Source organism: Acromyrmex echinatior, chromosome 8 (assembly GCF_024713525.1).
Source record: "Acromyrmex echinatior isolate Ae372 chromosome 8, ASM2471352v2, whole genome shotgun sequence".
Taxonomy (NCBI): Eukaryota; Metazoa; Arthropoda; class Insecta; order Hymenoptera; family Formicidae; genus Acromyrmex; species Acromyrmex echinatior.
Genome location: NC_141859.1, coordinates 14,802,595 through 14,820,436, shown reverse-complemented (window position 1 = coordinate 14,820,436; position 17,842 = coordinate 14,802,595). Strand labels below are relative to the sequence as shown.

Sequence of the window (17,842 nt, the reverse complement as noted above, 5' to 3'; positions counted from 1 at the left end):
GTGATCATATCGTTATCTTTCACTCTCGCTTTTTGTTTATATTCATTTATTTAATTGCTAGCATTGTAGCAAGTTCATGAAATATGTAACAAGTTCACCGAAGATTAGTTCAAGACAAGAATAATTAGATGTTTACAGCATTGAGAAGTTCAACATGACACTTATCTTCAATTCTTTTCCCAAAATTTAATCACAATGTAATGACAATATTGCCAAATCTCTTTCATTTATTTCTTTTTTTGTAAGATGTATTAAAATGTAAAAATGTTAGTAGAACAGAAAGTATAATAAGTACGAAAAAGTATACAAATAATATATTCTTATTTTATTTTCAGTTTCCAATATTATTGTCTATATAGTAAAATAAAATAACATAACGAAAAAGTAACATATAAATAAAAGACACACACAAATTGTACACGCTAAAATTAACATCTGTGTATAGTCTATCTTTTCACTGATGACAAAAAATTTATTGGTACTTGATAATTTGGTATTCAAAGAACTTGCGACATGTATATGATAAAAAGTTCGTTGATCTTTAAACTTTCAATTCCTTTCTACAGTTGTGAAAAGCTCGAAAAATTTCAGAATACTTGTGTAGTTGTTTTAGTTTAAGAATATGCTTGCCCATAAACTACGCATAAACGCAAAATTAAAAATATCTTTAGAATTAGAAAATTCTTTCGAATCTCTTCCTTCTTTTAAATTCTCCCAATACAAATTTCATCATAAAAAATTGCAAAAATGCATTGAAACAGTTTAATATAAAGATATCAGACATATAATGTCATTATTTAGTGATACTTTATATACTTTTCAATAAAATCACAGAAGTTCAAAATTTTGAACATATATCTTTTATATTTCCAAAAATCCAGTTTTTCTTTTAAATTTTGTATAAATAAAGATATCTCAAAATAAATTGAAGAAAAAGACCAAACAAATCAGACCCTTATTTATTTCTACATCATAACAGATTGATCAAATTTATATTATTTAATATTTTATAATCGTTTAATACCACCGATCGATATCACAAGAAATTTAAAGATCTTCAAAGACCGGAAATGCAACAGCTGCTACACCATTAAACCTTTGCGGTTTGTTCGAATGCAATGCAAACTATCTTTCTAATAACTAATATGTCCTTTTCTTTTGTAAGCGTTCACTCGTATCAGTTCTCATTCTTTTCAGCGATAGTTCTTTCTTTATCTTTCTCGCACATTGACAAAAAGCTTTACACGATTAACTCTCCTGCATATTATCACACCTATAATTACTTATATTCAAATCCAACCGCTTAATCAACTATCTATTTAAATATTTTCAAGAGAAAAATCATAAAAGTAGAAGATCATATCAAAAGAAAAATATTCTAAATTTTAAGTAAATTATTCGTTTGAATTGTACCACCAACTAAATATTTACTAAATATTTACTAAATATTTACTAAATTATAAAGATATAATTATAAAGATATATTTATTTAATACAAATCCAATATGATTTAACAATCATTTTTTAATTAAATATTTATTTACTGTAAGTAAATGTTTAGTTGGCACTCAAATAAATGTTATTTATTATTTAGTAATAGTTAGTTCCTCAAAATAAAAATCTTGATTTAATTGCTAAAAACGTTTAATTTGCGATATTCATTTATTTTGTGACGTTAAAAAATCTCCAGATGTGAAACAATACGCGTTAAATAAATTAAATTAAATAAAAAATAAAACAAATTAAAACATATAAAGTAAATGACTATTCAAAGATAATAAAATTATATATTTTAATAATAGAGATATTTCTCTTCATATACAGATAAATTTGCTTAAAAATATTATATCACATAGTACATATGTATAATTATAATCATTGGAATTTTGTAAAAAAAATAAATTGACAGTATTGTATAATATATACATATTTCTAAGCAGAGAGAGAGAGAGAGAGAGAGAGAGAGAGAGAGAGAGAAAATCACCATCATAAAATTTGCGTTTTTTTTTACGTAACAAATTCGTAAAATGATCGCCTCAAAGTACACTTTTCTTTACAGAATTTTATAATATAAGGAATTTCAATTCTCTTTTTTATTTGTCGTCAAGATTATAATCCTATAGAGCGGAATAGCATATTACAATGAAACGGTATAATAATTGCCGGACAAGCTATGCAGCGTTTATTATAAATGCAAATGCATTTTGTTCGTGATATTTCTGCTCTGATAAAGGGAGAGGGATAGGGGAGACGACAATTTCGATTACAACTGGTCGCGCGTGTCTGCGACAAGGACGTCATTTAGCGAGAAGATAATCTTGCTGTCGAGTGGCGAGCCGTTCTAATCTTTCTCAAATGAAACCCTGTCTCAAGAAATTCTTCCGTCGCCTCCGTAAGTGAGCAATAAATTTTATTCCTTCTCTCTCTCTCTCTCTCTCTCTCACACACACACACACACACACACACACACACACACATCCCCTTTTTGTTTCTGTCTTATCTCTTCTCCTTTTTTTATAATGAAATCAGCATATTCTACAAAAATATGTATCCTCCGGTTTTATGAAAAGGCAGGAATAAACACGACAAAATGCTTGATCCTTAAATACGTCAGCATCTGAGTTAATGCACTGTAGTTGTTAAAAACACGCTTAATTTATTCAAAGATATAATAATTAATGCAGACAACTTAAATATAACTATTACGTTTATACGGCTTGACATTGAAGCAGCTTTACATTGAAGTTATAACATCGATTGCATGAAACTGATCTATCCATAGCTATTCCTCTGAAGAATGAAATAACTGTGATTGGTCAGTTTCCTAACATCGATGTTATAACTTCGGCGTAAATCGAGCACTATTCAGCATTTATGTAGTAGATAATACATTCCATATTAAGTAAAAAAACTCTAATAGACATAGAAAACTATATAGACATTGGAAACTGAATAACTTTTGAGATATAAAAATAGATATAATATAATAATTAAAAATAGATATAAGATAGATATAAAAATTTTCGTATGTTAGCATCATGAATGATTTACTGGCTCTATTTACATAAGGTGTTTCACATCCTCCTTTCATTTTCATATAATTTTAAGTTTGCCATTTTCTTTATACAGAGTCACAAGCTCTCTCGAAAAATCCTGATCTCTGTCGAATTATTTGACAAACACGCTGGATTCGATCACGTAATTCTCCAATGTCATTTATTGATGAATATACTCTGCTTTTCAAATATCCCGATAAAAAAACTCAAAGGATTTAAATCAGGAGATCAAGGGGGCTATGTAACTGAACCACTACATCCAATCCACCTTTGATCGTGTTTAAGTGCTCTTTCACATTACGCACAAAATGAGTTGGAGCTCCATCATGCATGTACCATATTGATAATCTTTCAGCTAAAGGCATATACTCTAAAAGCTGAGATAATGTATTCACCAAGAAATTCATATAAGCAGCGCCTAAAAGCTGATTTAGAAATATTTCAGAGCCAATAAGATAATCTCCTGTAATGTTTATCCAAACATTTAACAAAAATCGATGTTGGTGGCTTGTTTGAATAAATGCGTGAGAATTTTCTATGATCATGATAAAAATTTGTAATTCCATTTTGCATAAATGTAGCTTAATCAGTAAATAAAACGCAAGTTACAAAATTTGGAATTGAAGCATATTTTACGAGTAGCCACTGTGAAAATTCTTGCTTGATAATCCGGTGGAGTGAGTGCTTGCACTCGTAGGATTTGATATGAATAAAGTAACTGCTGTAAAGCGATCTTCAGGCAAATACCAATTTCTACGATATTGGATATCCTTCTTACATTAGTTCTGAGATTTTCTTCTATCCACTTAAAATGTGATTCTCTGATTGAGCGTCGATACAGATCTAGGCCTACCAGAGTCTCGATGGCGAATTCTAAATGGATCTGATTCACAAAGACGTTCGTAAAAATTTTGCAACAATGTGTGAGAGGTAACTCTTCGCTTAAAAAATTTTTCGATGTAAAAACGTCGCGTAACAGAGACATTTTCGTTAGCACGACTATTAAAAAAATGGAAAATATGCATTTTATATCGCAGTGGAATTTATCAATCTCTTCATTTCCCTCCTCCTTAAATTGATTTAATCATTGGCGCACAACTTTACGAATATTCGTAGCGTCCATCAGCCGTCGATATTCTTAAGGACGAAAGTCTCCGACTAGTTGTGCTCAACCTAATGAGCACATTTTAGTGCTCACCATTATGAAAATTTTTATGAAAATTTATTTCATTTTTATATGATATAAGATATTTCATAAGTATTAATGTATTTATACAAGATTTTTACAATATAAAATGCCTCCCGGCTTCGCTACTGCCGCCGGTCGAAAAAATAGCGACTTTACTTACTTTGCTCAATGATTTCTTAAAAATGAATATCAGAAGTCAGACTAATTTCATATTATTCCTTGTGATATCAAGTTTTATGTCTCATTCCAAAAAATTATTAAGAAAAACTTTTTTACAGTGAATAAAAAGACCACTTTCGAATAAACTTTAGAATCCTATATATATATATATATATATATATATATATATATATATTATATGTATGTATATATATATATGTGTGTGTATATATACATATATATATATATATATGTGTATATATATATTTTAAACGCTTCAACTTTAAAGTGGAATATCTCGATTTTTAATCCCGCTCCGAGTATTGAGTTTTAAAGCACATATGTCAGGACACTAAACAAGCTTATTCCGTAAATTTCAGAAATATCTAAAGAAAAAATATTTTTTCGGAGAACGTCCTTAAGTGATATCGCGTTAAGCGTTATACAGAGTATTTTCAAAAAACCGTTCAGCATTTAGATGATACACACCATGCTTGGTAAATATAATACACACACATATAGTATACTTAGTAAAAAAAACTTGAGTGAACATAGGTCGAAAACTCAACTGTTTCTGAGATATAAACATTTTTGTATGTTAGCATCACGAATGACTTTGGCTTCTACGTGTCGTATGCGATGTTTACTTCAATGTTTATAAAGCGCGTTCTATATGTCCTCATTCAATTTCCATACATATTTCATAATAGAAGATTTTACTGGCAATCAGGTGTCATCAATCGGTAATTGAGGCCTTTATCTGGTGATATTACACAGGTGGTACTAAAAATTTCATATATTACTCTAACTAAAAAATGGCATATGCATTTTTTTGATAAATGCATTTTAGATGACACGTCAATTTCAATGTCTTTTAAGATATATTGTAGGAGAGAGTGTCCTGAATGATTCTCCACTAGAATTAACTGGGGGGCGCACGACTTTCACGCGAAGCGACTCCCACTCCTCTTCTGTTTGGGACACAACTTCCTAAAGAAATAATAAATTTCGAAAAGCCGTGTACTCCGAAAGAGAGGGAAAGTGGGATGAAAATCGCTTCGCGTGGAAATCCTGCGCCCCTAAGATGGGGGGGGGGGGGAGTCGCTTTGCATGGAAAGTCGTATGTTATGACTTTATTATGAAACTTAATATTACTATATCTTCTAAACCAATGTCTCTCACTTAATTCTTGTGGAAAATTACTCAGAATACTTTCCCTACAACATATTTAAAGGATATTGAAATCAGTGAGATATCACCTAAAAGCCGGTATTGCAAGAGATGTATATGGATGCATAATTCATTCAACGTCGCTATAACGCGAATATTTCCACGATAAAAATGCTATAGTTCGCGATAATGCTAGATTCGCTTCTATTTATCACGTGGTGTATTTAATGGCAACCGCTATGTACCTATCAATTAATACCTGTGTGCTCATCAAACGGACATAAGAGAAATGCAATGATGGACTATTGGGTTAAACTAATATTGGGAATCAGCCAATTATATGTACAAACTGTGTATTCCTATCCACAGCACGTGTGTGTCTTTTGTCGACTTAACCGGTTGTATCAATTATCGACTACTATTATCGACCAGATAATAGACGCTATATCATAAATTAAATCATTCATCAATATCGGTGACGATCTGATTAAATAAAATAATTACACAGTAAAAAATAATATAATAGTATCTCAAGTGAATGTCATCGCTCAGAAATGTTTTTAATCCATAGAAAATCGATATATCATAAGTTGCATTTTATAATGGACATCGAGTTCGAGTGAAATTCTTTGATCTCACGAAAACCCGTTGATTACTAACGACTAAATGTACGCAATTCATCCTCGTGGTCAAGACATTAATCATGTAATCTTTATAAAAGCGATATTCGCTTTTGTTTACTTTAAAAGCCTGCTCCTGCACTCAAAGGAATGAACATTAACTGTGCTATAATTGCACACCGTAATAATTGTGGTACTCTATGTTGAAAAATTCAAAATAAATCAAATAACTGCAGCTAGAGTAATGACGAATCATCATATTTACTCATAGCGAGAAATGTAAAAAGAAAATATACCTAGCTAACGAGAAAAGGCCGAGTGTGTATAAATTAGCAATATTGCAATTAAGTGAATAAGCGAATGAGTGAATGGTGAGTCAGTAAGTGAATGAGAGAGAGAAAAATAAAAAGAAAAACAAAGAGCTGTATCAAATTATTTAATTTAATAAAAACTCAATTTGATAATATCGCATGCGTAAATAGATACACCATTGTAAACATAACGTAAAAATATAAATTAATTTTCTCAATTACAATTAATATATTAATTAAATGTGAATATTATAGTATTTTATACTATAATAAAATATATTAAAATATATTAAAATATTATAACATTATATATACATTATATATAATATAATGTTATCATATTTTTGAGCGTACGTATATCAATTTCTTCTTATGTTAACATTATACGACTGTACGAAATTAGATCAATAAAACGTTAGGAACAATGGCTCAAATAAATTACTTCGTCCGCAATTATATATCATTCATTAATTTAATTAAATTTTATATGCGAGACCAGTAATAACGACGTAATAATCTGATTAAATATAATATCAAAAAGTGTCTAACAATATTATAACTTTTTACGTTCCGCAGTTAATTAAATATTCACATTAAAGTAGCAGACAGTTCTCACTCCCCTGAGAAACCATTACTATATTAGAATTAAAATCAGCCGCACGATTTCAATGGTGACCACACGTAATCCGGACTTAAGTCGAGCTACACCGCAGACGCGTAAACTCTGGCCTAATTTCGCACCTAAATTCAATCAACGTTTAGTAAGTTAGCTCCATACTGCTAACTGTTTCAATTTAAGACTGCCGAGTTCGAGTGTCTTGTTAAAGTCTATTGTAAAAGAATTATAAAAGGAATGATAAAATTTCTACGTTGTAGCAAGTTTATTGGAAAAATATCTTTTCTAAGAAAATATTTAGAAAAGTACCTCTTTTTGAAATATAAAATGTCTTAAAAATCTCTGATATTGCGAAAAATGGAACAGGTCTGAATATATTTTCATTAAGAAAAAATCCAATTTTGATTAAATAATTTCTAATTCTGATTAAAACATTTGTGAAAATTTAGGTCCTTTCCTGTATAGACGCATACTTATTACGCTGCGTGTTACAGCTGTCAATGCTTAACATCAATTTCTTATAAATTTCGAACAACTTGATTGTCGTAGAAAATATCTTGGCATAATATTATCAAGAAGATATTTATTTTATATAAAATACAATATAATGGTACATCTGAGGATGACAGCCTTACGAAATATTTTAGAGAGATGTTCCGCACGGATGTTAGTCAGTGTATGTCAAGTCTGAGGTCGATTGATGGTTACTGCCAGGTTTCTATTATCAACCAAACGACCTTAGGGCTTTCGATGCTGACCTACATATAGAGAATAAGAATTACGTTATATAAATTACGTATAAACGATGAATCTGAAATTGTCACACAGTTTTATGATATGCGCACTGCCGCGTCCTTATTACTGCGAAATATCGGATAATACGTTAACGAATCCCAGGTTTATTCTCGCTCGTCATCGTTCTTATCTCATACCGAACATAGAACCGAGCAGTCGATAGATAAATTAATGTAGGTACCATGTCCTAATTGAGACCTCAAAATGTTACTCGAAAGACAATTCGTAAACGATTTAGTAGACAACATTAGGATAATGTAATAAAACGAAATTTAGATCAATACTTGATGTGTAATTTATGCGATTACTATTCACAGAAAATTAAAGAAAATTCGTACGATGAAATTTTTTCTATTCAAGGTAGTCATTAAATCGCGATATAAATCCATGATTTTTTAATTACGAGAAAACCTACTCCAGGAATCTGTGAGATTTAGAGGATTGTTCCATCTTTTGATAAATTTCAGGTTACTCGCCCTTTCGTTTTTGCTCTTTCTTTTGTCTATTAGCTAAATTCAATTATATAGTTTGCCTAAAAGTAGAACAACCAGCCCTCAAATCAGTAAATCTAATTGAGATATAAAATAAAAATAATTGTAAAATATAAAATTTCGCCAATGCAGTTCCCTGCAATATCCTAACTGATGCACGTTACTGAAAGGTTCTGACATACACCACGTTTAAAACCAGACATACCAGACAAATGCAATCGATTCCGTTCCTAACTTTGCTCTGTAGCTCTACTTTACCGACTACTCCCCCGGAAATTATGGCAGGCTACAACATTTCCGGTTAATTCCATAAGCATTAACAAAAGGGATATTAATGTTTGACAGAATTAAAGCCACGCGTTTCCTTCAGTTATCTGCTTTCCATTACAAACATACCGCCGCCACATAGAGTGACAAAATTTTTATTACAACCAGAATTGTTTCTTATCAAACTTTTTATTTTTTGATAAAAATATAAAATCTAATCGCATTCACGAATATAGAACTTAGACTAAAAATGGATTATACACATATGAGGCGATAATAAAATGCTATTTATAATAAAAAACAGATAACTGAAGGAAACGCATAATAACATTGTAAAGCCAATAAGAAATTCTTGATGTTTACTATCACTTTGGCCATAAGCCAAAGAAATCTCTCTCTCTCTCTCTCTCTCTCTCTCTCTCTCTCTCTCTCTCTCTCTCTCTCTCTCTCTCTCTCTCACCCCTCCCCCCCCCACACACACACACACACACACACACAAAATAATCCCATCATTCTGAAGAAAATATCTAGTAGTTGACACACACTTCAAGCAACTTATAATTGAATATTAATTCAATTTCATTTAATGTAGTGATATATTAGACAGGAAACTTTATCATTAAACCAAAATCAATCTTAATTCTGGTGATAGTCGTGCATTAATAAATGATCAGATATTGTCACAACGAACACTAAAAATATTTGATTAAAAATAAATCGAAATGTGGTAAGCATTAAAGTGTTCTCTGTTTCCACAAACAAGTTTTATGAAATATCCATACGAGATATTCATAGGATATATGACAATATGCTTTACAAAATACAATGCAACATAAACGACGCAAGTTTACGACCTTCACCTTCGAACGCGCAGCGAAAGATACATTAACGTCTCCGAACAAATGTATCGTTCGCGATGGCGCACGTCAGTAAATATGCGCGCACGAATAATTCATCGTATGTGATATTTACTGTTGCGTTACTCGCATTTGAAAGGCAAACATATTCTTACTTGAAGACTCGTACGCGTGGATATATTTCTTTTTTTCTATTACTAGTCGCGACGCTTTAATGACTCGCGTGCTTATCGCTGTTATGCATTGTTCCTTCATAAGAAAATATTTTACATACCGGCTCGAATACTCATCTCGACTATGAATATTTTATTGTCGCATTATATCGTGTACTAAGTACATATATACAGCCAACAGAATGCTCGGCGAATAGATGCACAATGAACGAACAAACGTTATCGCATTGAAAAAATATTTTAAAGATTAGAAATTGTTGACATTTCAGTTGAGAAAAAATTTCCGAATAATATAAATTAGAATCTGTATACTTGCCAAACACACATGTTTATTATAGAATTTATAAAATTATTCAATGACAGATATTAATCATAAACTTTTTTTTATTATACGCATACGTTCAGTAAATTAATCAATTAATAGAAGCGTTAATTAATTAACGGATAATATCGCGCCGAAATATAAGGATGGTGATATCGTTGCAAACAGAGCACCGTTCAGTATCGATCAGAAAGAGTCGAGTTGGAGAAAGCTCTACCACCGACATTTTAGCTGGCGAACGGCCAATCCTTGCATTCGCGGTTAGAAAAGGACTACCGACATGTTCCCGAAAATATAAGTATTAATCTACGCGCGCGCGCGTGTGGGTGTAATATATATACATATATTAGACTAACAAGAAAAAAGAAATTTTTTTAATCGGCTTTTCAGAGCAAAAAAGCTTCCATTTCAAAAAGAACATCCTTAAATTTTTATCAAAAAATACTAAAATTTAGAGGTCACTAGTGAACGATTTGTAAATCAAAATTTCAATTTTTCTTAATACATGTTTGATTTGATGCAAAAATAGCTTAATCCAGATTTTTAATGTGATATTGTATATTTTTTAGTCGCTGAACACGATGTAATAATTCATTTAACTCTACAATATATACCTTAAAAAATATAATCCGATTAATGTGGAAAAATAACCAAATTTCAAGTTCAAGATCAATTGTAGTAAGGTTCAAATGAATCGTTACTCCCTTTAAATTGTAAATCTGTTCACTCAGAACAAGATCCAGTAGGAATTTTGCCAGAACTTCCTACAGGGCCTTTAAAAGTTTCATTTAATTAGATTATAAAACGTTTCTAAGGGTAGAAAGAATTTTTTTTCTATGCTTAAAAAATTTCTAAAGTATATCGCTTTGTGGTTTTGACATTCTCAAATTAAATGCCTCAATTTGATAAAAAACTCTTTAGAAAATGGAATGAATACATAATACAAAAAAAAAACATGATTTGATTAATTGAATAAACTATATATTATGTAGTATATTTTTTTTTATTATGTATTGTCAAATACATGTCAAAGCGATATACTTTAGAACTAAAAAAATTTTTTCTATCCTTAAAAACGTGTTACATTCCATTTAAATGCAATTTTTAAAGGCCCTATAGGAGATCCCAGGAAAATTCCAACTGAAAATGAATATATAATAAAAAAAATGATTTAATTAATTGAAATATACTATATAATATGTAGCTTATTTCATCAAATCAATTAATTAAATCATATTTTTTTGTATTATGTACTTATTTCATTTTCTAATAAAAAATTTTTTATTGTCAAATTGAGGCATTTGATTTGTCAAAACCACAAAGCGATATACTTTAGAACTTGTAAAAAAAAATTTTTCTATCCTTAAAAATATTTTATAATCCAGTTAAATGCTTTTAAAGACCCTGTAGAAGATCCCAGGAAAAAAAAACCTTGCTAAAATCGATCTTGAACTCTAAATTTGATTATTTTTTTCACATTAATCGGGCTGTATTTCTTAACGCATATATCGTACAACTAAATGAATTATTGTGTTCAACGACTAAAAAAAATACAGTACCACATTTAAAATTTGGTTTAAGTCATTTTTGCATCAAATCAAACATATATTAAGAAAAATCAAAATTTTGATTTAAGAATCGTTCATTAGCGACCTCTAAATCTTAATATTTTTTTATAAAAATTTAGGGATATTCTTTTGACATGAAATAGAAGATTTTAAGCTGAGAGAGAGAGAAAGAGAGAGAGAGGTCGATTGAAAAAAAAATATTTTTTTTCCTTGTCAGTCTAACATATATATATATGTGTGTGTGTGTGTGTGTGTGTGTGTGTGTGTGTGTGTGTGTGTGTGTGTGTGTGTGTGTGTGTGTGTGTGTGTGTGTGTGTGTGTGTGTGTATAATATGTATATATAAATCAAATATAGCTTAGTATATCGGTCCAATTTATAAGCTCGTATAACATCCGAAACTCATATCTTGGTTAAAACTTAACACATTTGTTCTATTAAACTAAAATAACTGTGCAAAACTTATCTAAAATGAAACGATCTTGCGACTATCGGAATGCAATATAATAGACTTGCATTATATATATTCGCATATTACCTTATTATTTCTAATTTATTGATACCATAAAAAATATATATTTCTGATGTCAGACTCTCACAATCTTGCCCATAAAAATTAATTGTACATAAAATTTATTAATTCTATGTACACATTATGAAACAACATTGTTCATCTTGATAACTCTCTCCATGCGAGAGATAGCGACTAATTAGAATTTTTCTTTGGCCCGAGTTCTTAAATTATAAGATCCCTGCGGCAAATTTTGTAGTGCTCAACAATTAATGGAAAGTGCGCAACTTTCACAAAAGTAGGACAATTCTACTTTTTCGAAAGAGAGAATTTTACTGTTTTATAAACTTACATTTTATGTAAAATAAAAATTTTTTTATATGTGATAAGTCTACACGAATAACGCAATCATAAAATAAAGCGACTTTCTTTGACATTATTTATTAGAAAAAAATAAGAATTATTTGTTAAATAAAGATTATCATTTAAGAAGTTAAAAAAATTATAAAAAATGTTGTGAGTTAAAAACGGGATCATCATTTATAATATATTATTTAAACATTCAATTGTCTTTTTAACAAGCTTTAAACACGACAATTAAAAAAAGACTTTATTAGGTCAAATAAAATCCATTTTATAAAAATATCTATATAAAATTTCTATAAAATATACGATAACTCAACGTTTCATTGATGACTATAATACATCCTATTACAGCTATCTTGGCAAGAGAAAGCGGACTAAAGTTTAACGATTGTTTATGAGAATTTGAAGATTTCTTGCTACGACGCACGCTACATATAGAATTCCAATCATGTTTTCGACACAACGATCATGTTTCTCCGTAAAACTCGCTAAAGTATTGTGCTCCTATTACGAACATGCATTCCTTGCGGTTTATGACACGGTCGACGGATATGTAACCAGCGAATCCAAAGAGAAAAAAATCATTGCGTCTTTCTGTTAAACAAGCCAGTATTGTATCGACATATGGCTGATATAACTAATACGAGAACGGAAAAATGTCGATCCAATAATACCGAAAGCGATACCGCAAATATATACGCATCGCGCACGCGGATGACTTCCATTGGAATGATGTCGTCACTGATACGTAATCTCATTCATCTTGTCATCGACTCTCTAAATTCTCGTCGATATTTATCATCGAATTATCGCATCGTAGATAGATGAATCATTGATATATTTCGTCCCAATTGTATTTTATTGCTATAATGTATAGACTATACTCGAATTACCACGATAAATTGCAATTTTTTTCATCTGATAGGTGATGCGTAACTATTTCTGATTCAAAATGCTTTGAATAAAATAATTCGGACAGCCATAAAAAAAACAGTGTGCAAATTATATACATATATACGGATAAATATAATATATTATAGACTCTGTTGATGATTTGTCTCTGACTTAATTAAACACATAACCAATTTTTGTTAAGCGATACGATCGTTAAATCGGTACGATCGTCGCTTGCGATAAATGGCAAAAACAGTAGTTAAAAACAATTCGGCTTAATGTAAGTCGAATGAAACGCGAGTAATATGTTAATGGACAGCATAAAGCAAACGCTGAATGTATTATTTTAAAATTAAAATGAATTTATAATAAATTACCTTTAAATTAAACTTTCGATATTGTGATATTTTTGTATTCCTCCTCTCCTCATATGTATTTACACACACATGTACACACTATAATTGTATTATTTCATATTCCTGCGAAAAGAATATCCTTTCTATTGCATCTTAATTATATGTACGTATCATTTTGATAGAATTGACAATATTATTTAGTTGTATTCATCAAAAAAGCGTATTATTTCCTATTATCAATAAATAAAAAGCGTTTGAATATCTTCTGATAAAGCTTTAGAAAATATCAAAGAAATGATATAAATACATGAATGTTGGAAATAATTAAAGTTGTCTTCATTAAAATACGACATGTTTAAAAGTCTTTTAGCTGAAACAATGTTTCTACATTCATATGCTTGTGTATTGAGTTTATTTTTATTAAAAGATGGAATTTTACAAATATTTTCGTAATTTTGTTTAACAAATGTCTTGACAAATATCTAAGGTAATGAGGAAGAAGTATCATGATTCTGCGAAAACAAGGTCGGCGAAAAATATTCATTTACGAAGAGAAATAATACTATTATCGTCTTCTAAAGAAGCGACCGTATAAAACGATACCAACCGGAAAAGCACGAGACGCCGATATATTCGTCTAAATGATAAGAATAGTACGCTACAGAAATTGGAAATCAATATTTAAGCCCATTCTTGAGGTGTCGTGACCAAGTTGAATTTGCGTGCAGTACTGAATAGATAAGAAGAGTACTAGAATAATGTTAGAAGTTGTGCATCCTTATCGAAAAGGAACATGTCATGGATTACTTATCGTTATTTTTTATAAATAAGCTAGCGGCTTAATCGGCTGCTTAAGCGTGTGATTAGATTTAACTCAATACGTAATCGTAGAAAACTCATAAAAATCTGTTCATGCCTTTTTCCCAATATATATATTGAATTCATCGTTTTAATTTCTAAAAATGTTGCATTTTGTTCTGCAATTTCCAATAGAAAATAATGTTAAAGAGAAAAGAGTATATATAGAAAAATAGAATTATCGTTAATCATATGAGCTGCATGTAATACAATGAACAGTACACACGCAACGCTCGAAAATAAATATTAAAAAATGATAAAATGAAATACAGGCATAGAGAGAGAGCGACGGAGAAAAAGAGAGAGAGAGAGAGAGAGAGAGAGAGAGTATTACATATACATTGATAATAAAGGTTTTAACAGCAAACAATTACTTCAATTTATTGTGTAAAACAGCGTAATCGTATCAGACAAAACAATTTAAAGTTTTAGTAAAATATCAAGGCAAGAGCTTCGAATGATGAATTAGTTGATTAATTAATTTGCGTTTTTAATATTCCATATATTGAGCATATTGCATTGCTATTGGCATTTGCGCGAGAAATACTAACACACAATAAAATTTAATTCGAAACTTTCATATACATCTCATAGAGATATATTTGAGTTTTAAGACAAATATCTGCTCCACAAAAGAATATTTTTGACACGCGAATGTATCAAAGAAATTCATAAGCATCCCCTTATATAAGCGAATAACGAACTACATATTATAGTAAAACAGCTGGCAGTAATGATATATCTCAACCATCTTATTTTACGGTAGAATAAATGTTGGTAAAACTGAAACTCTCGGCACTAGTCTTTAAATTCTGTTTTTGCATTCGGACCGTAGCAAATTTATCTTCACGCTTGGTAACTTACGAAAACTCTCCATGAAAAGACGTGACCCGTGATATACTTGACATGGACTTTGTTTCGATTTATTCATCCCGCTTTATTTCTCTTTATACACGATCTTTCCTTCAAAACTATTTTCGACCACGGTTATCCAGTAACTACCCGAATTTCATCATGATTTAAAGATAATATCTATAGTTAAATTCCAAACATTTTTCACTAATCACGCATTTTCTGATTCTTTCTTCACGAAACTGTACATTCCATTAAACAGATTTGTAAAGACAAATTAATCCATCCATTAAATTATCCATCACATTAAAAATCACACTAAAAACATAATTGAATATTCAGAAATTGTGCGACAAATTTTTTACGAAAATAAATTTTAAATTTATTAAAAGATCTGTGGTAAAATTTAACATCATAAAATTCTGTTTCAAAAGATAAATTGTGCATATGTATTTAAACAAATATTATTATTGCATATTGTAATTTGTAATTTTTGATAAAAGAAAAAAAATTATTGTTATGTAAAATGATAATGAGATATTTATATGTTCATTGCAAAGAATGTACATTCACTTAAAAATTTCTTCCACTATAATGTTTAAAGCTTATTTTCACAGATAGCCAAATTGAATTAAATCTAAACTAATAAAGTTGTAACAAACTTCCCATTACGCGAAAAGGTTCATACAGTGAACGCTATAAATTAAAGTTTCACTACTTGGTGACTATTGTTTGCGGATCAGTGATTTCAGCGAATCCCGCATCCCACATGCATACATCCTATCGGTATTGGATCAAAGCGATTTCTCACAAAGGATTATACATGTATACTCAATAGCTGACAAGCGGAACTTTCATTGTTGTACCTAAGTATTATATTATATATTCTTTCCGTGCATCCGAGAACACTCTTAACGTAATAGATTCGTACAATTGTACAATGCAACATCTCATGTTATGTGCACTGTTTTTATATCAATTATTTTAATATCATATTATATTAATATAATATAATATGATATTAAAATAATTGATATAAAAACAGTGCACATAACTATTATATCTAAATAAGTAAGATAGTATAAAAATAAAAACATTAATTTTTAATAGTAAATTGTAATACTGCTTGAAAATGAACAAATATCCATCTATTCTAAATCTCTCGGTGTGCTATTTTCATTTTTTAATTCAAAATTCCCATATTGACTTAATTTCTTATTATTATAATATAACAATTTAATTGTACTAATACTTCATTAAATTGGATATTAATTTTAAAATATATTTTATAAATTAAATGTCTACTACGAATTAATTGTCAATTAATTTGAATAATAGTTTTTCAATCGATATGAAATAGATTCATATCATTAAAAAATTACCTATTGTATATGTCGCGCCATCAAGCTGGAATGTTGCGCTCTTGCATTTCTTGAAGAGTTTTTGATGCGATAAAACCGGAACCTTTGGCAAAGGTGGTGGTGGTGGTGGTGGTGGTGGTGGTGGTGGTGGTGGTGGTGGTGGTGGTAGTGGTGGTGATGGTGAAGGCAACGACGGTAGTTGTGGCGGAAGAGAACTCTTAGGATTGTGCTTCACGATGTTCCTTTCACTCTGACTCATTTCTTAGACGGAAAGGAAACGTAATCGCAATCTTCTTGTCTCACTCCCAACAGCAAAGCAGGCAAATAATTCGTGTGAGTTTAATCGCAGCAAGACGAGTACATGATTTAGAACACTATACCACTTACTTGTTGTAAGCGTTCTTAGTCATCGATCTTGACACGATTGCAATCAAATAGTATCATAAATTATCTTCTTTTAATTCTCACGAAATCATCATTCTTTTTTCTCTTCCTATAGCACACACTTAAATTATTCTTTTTTAATTCTTAAAGACTTGTCACAATTCTAATTCTATTCTGTTAATATGGTTTCATTCCCCCAAAGTTTTTCCTGATTCTAATATACAAGAGTAAAGTATTAGTATTTTCTAAACTGTGATTTTATTTTCCAAGCTACAATTTTATGCGAATCTGCACAAATTTAGAAAAATTTTTACATTAGAGGACACTTCTTCGACGATCTTGACCTTGACATATGTTGTCAAGATCATAGCTCTAAGTGGCTTTCAAAAGGTTTTAGGTAGCGGTTTGTTTAAAAATTATTAACAAATAAAGTTTAAAAAGTAATGTCATATTTTTGCTATACAATACTGACGGGCATGCGCGACTTTCCACGCGAAAGGCCCACCTTCTCCCTCCCTAAGGGTGTACGACTTTCCAAACACGAAATGATTTCAATTCAATCTTCCCCCTGCCTCGAAGCGTTAGGGGCTCCGCACAAGGAACAGGGAACAGAGAATAGAGAATAAGTATTTCAACCTATCAGAAACTGTGTATTCCGCAATACATAA

At 30.3% G+C, this 17,842-nt stretch overlaps 1 long non-coding RNA gene across 2 annotated transcripts in view; it reads right to left on the bottom strand.

Annotated features, from left to right (window-relative positions):
• Window positions 1-17,268: 17,268 nt before the first annotated feature.
• Window positions 17,269-17,842, bottom strand: part of LOC105152580 (uncharacterized) — a 28,769-nt gene continuing 28,195 nt past the window's right edge. For both annotated transcript variants that reach the window (XR_015545821.1, XR_015545822.1), the window contains exon 3: window positions 17,269-17,388. This is a non-coding gene — a long non-coding RNA (uncharacterized LOC105152580). The remainder of the gene's footprint in view (window positions 17,389-17,842) is intronic.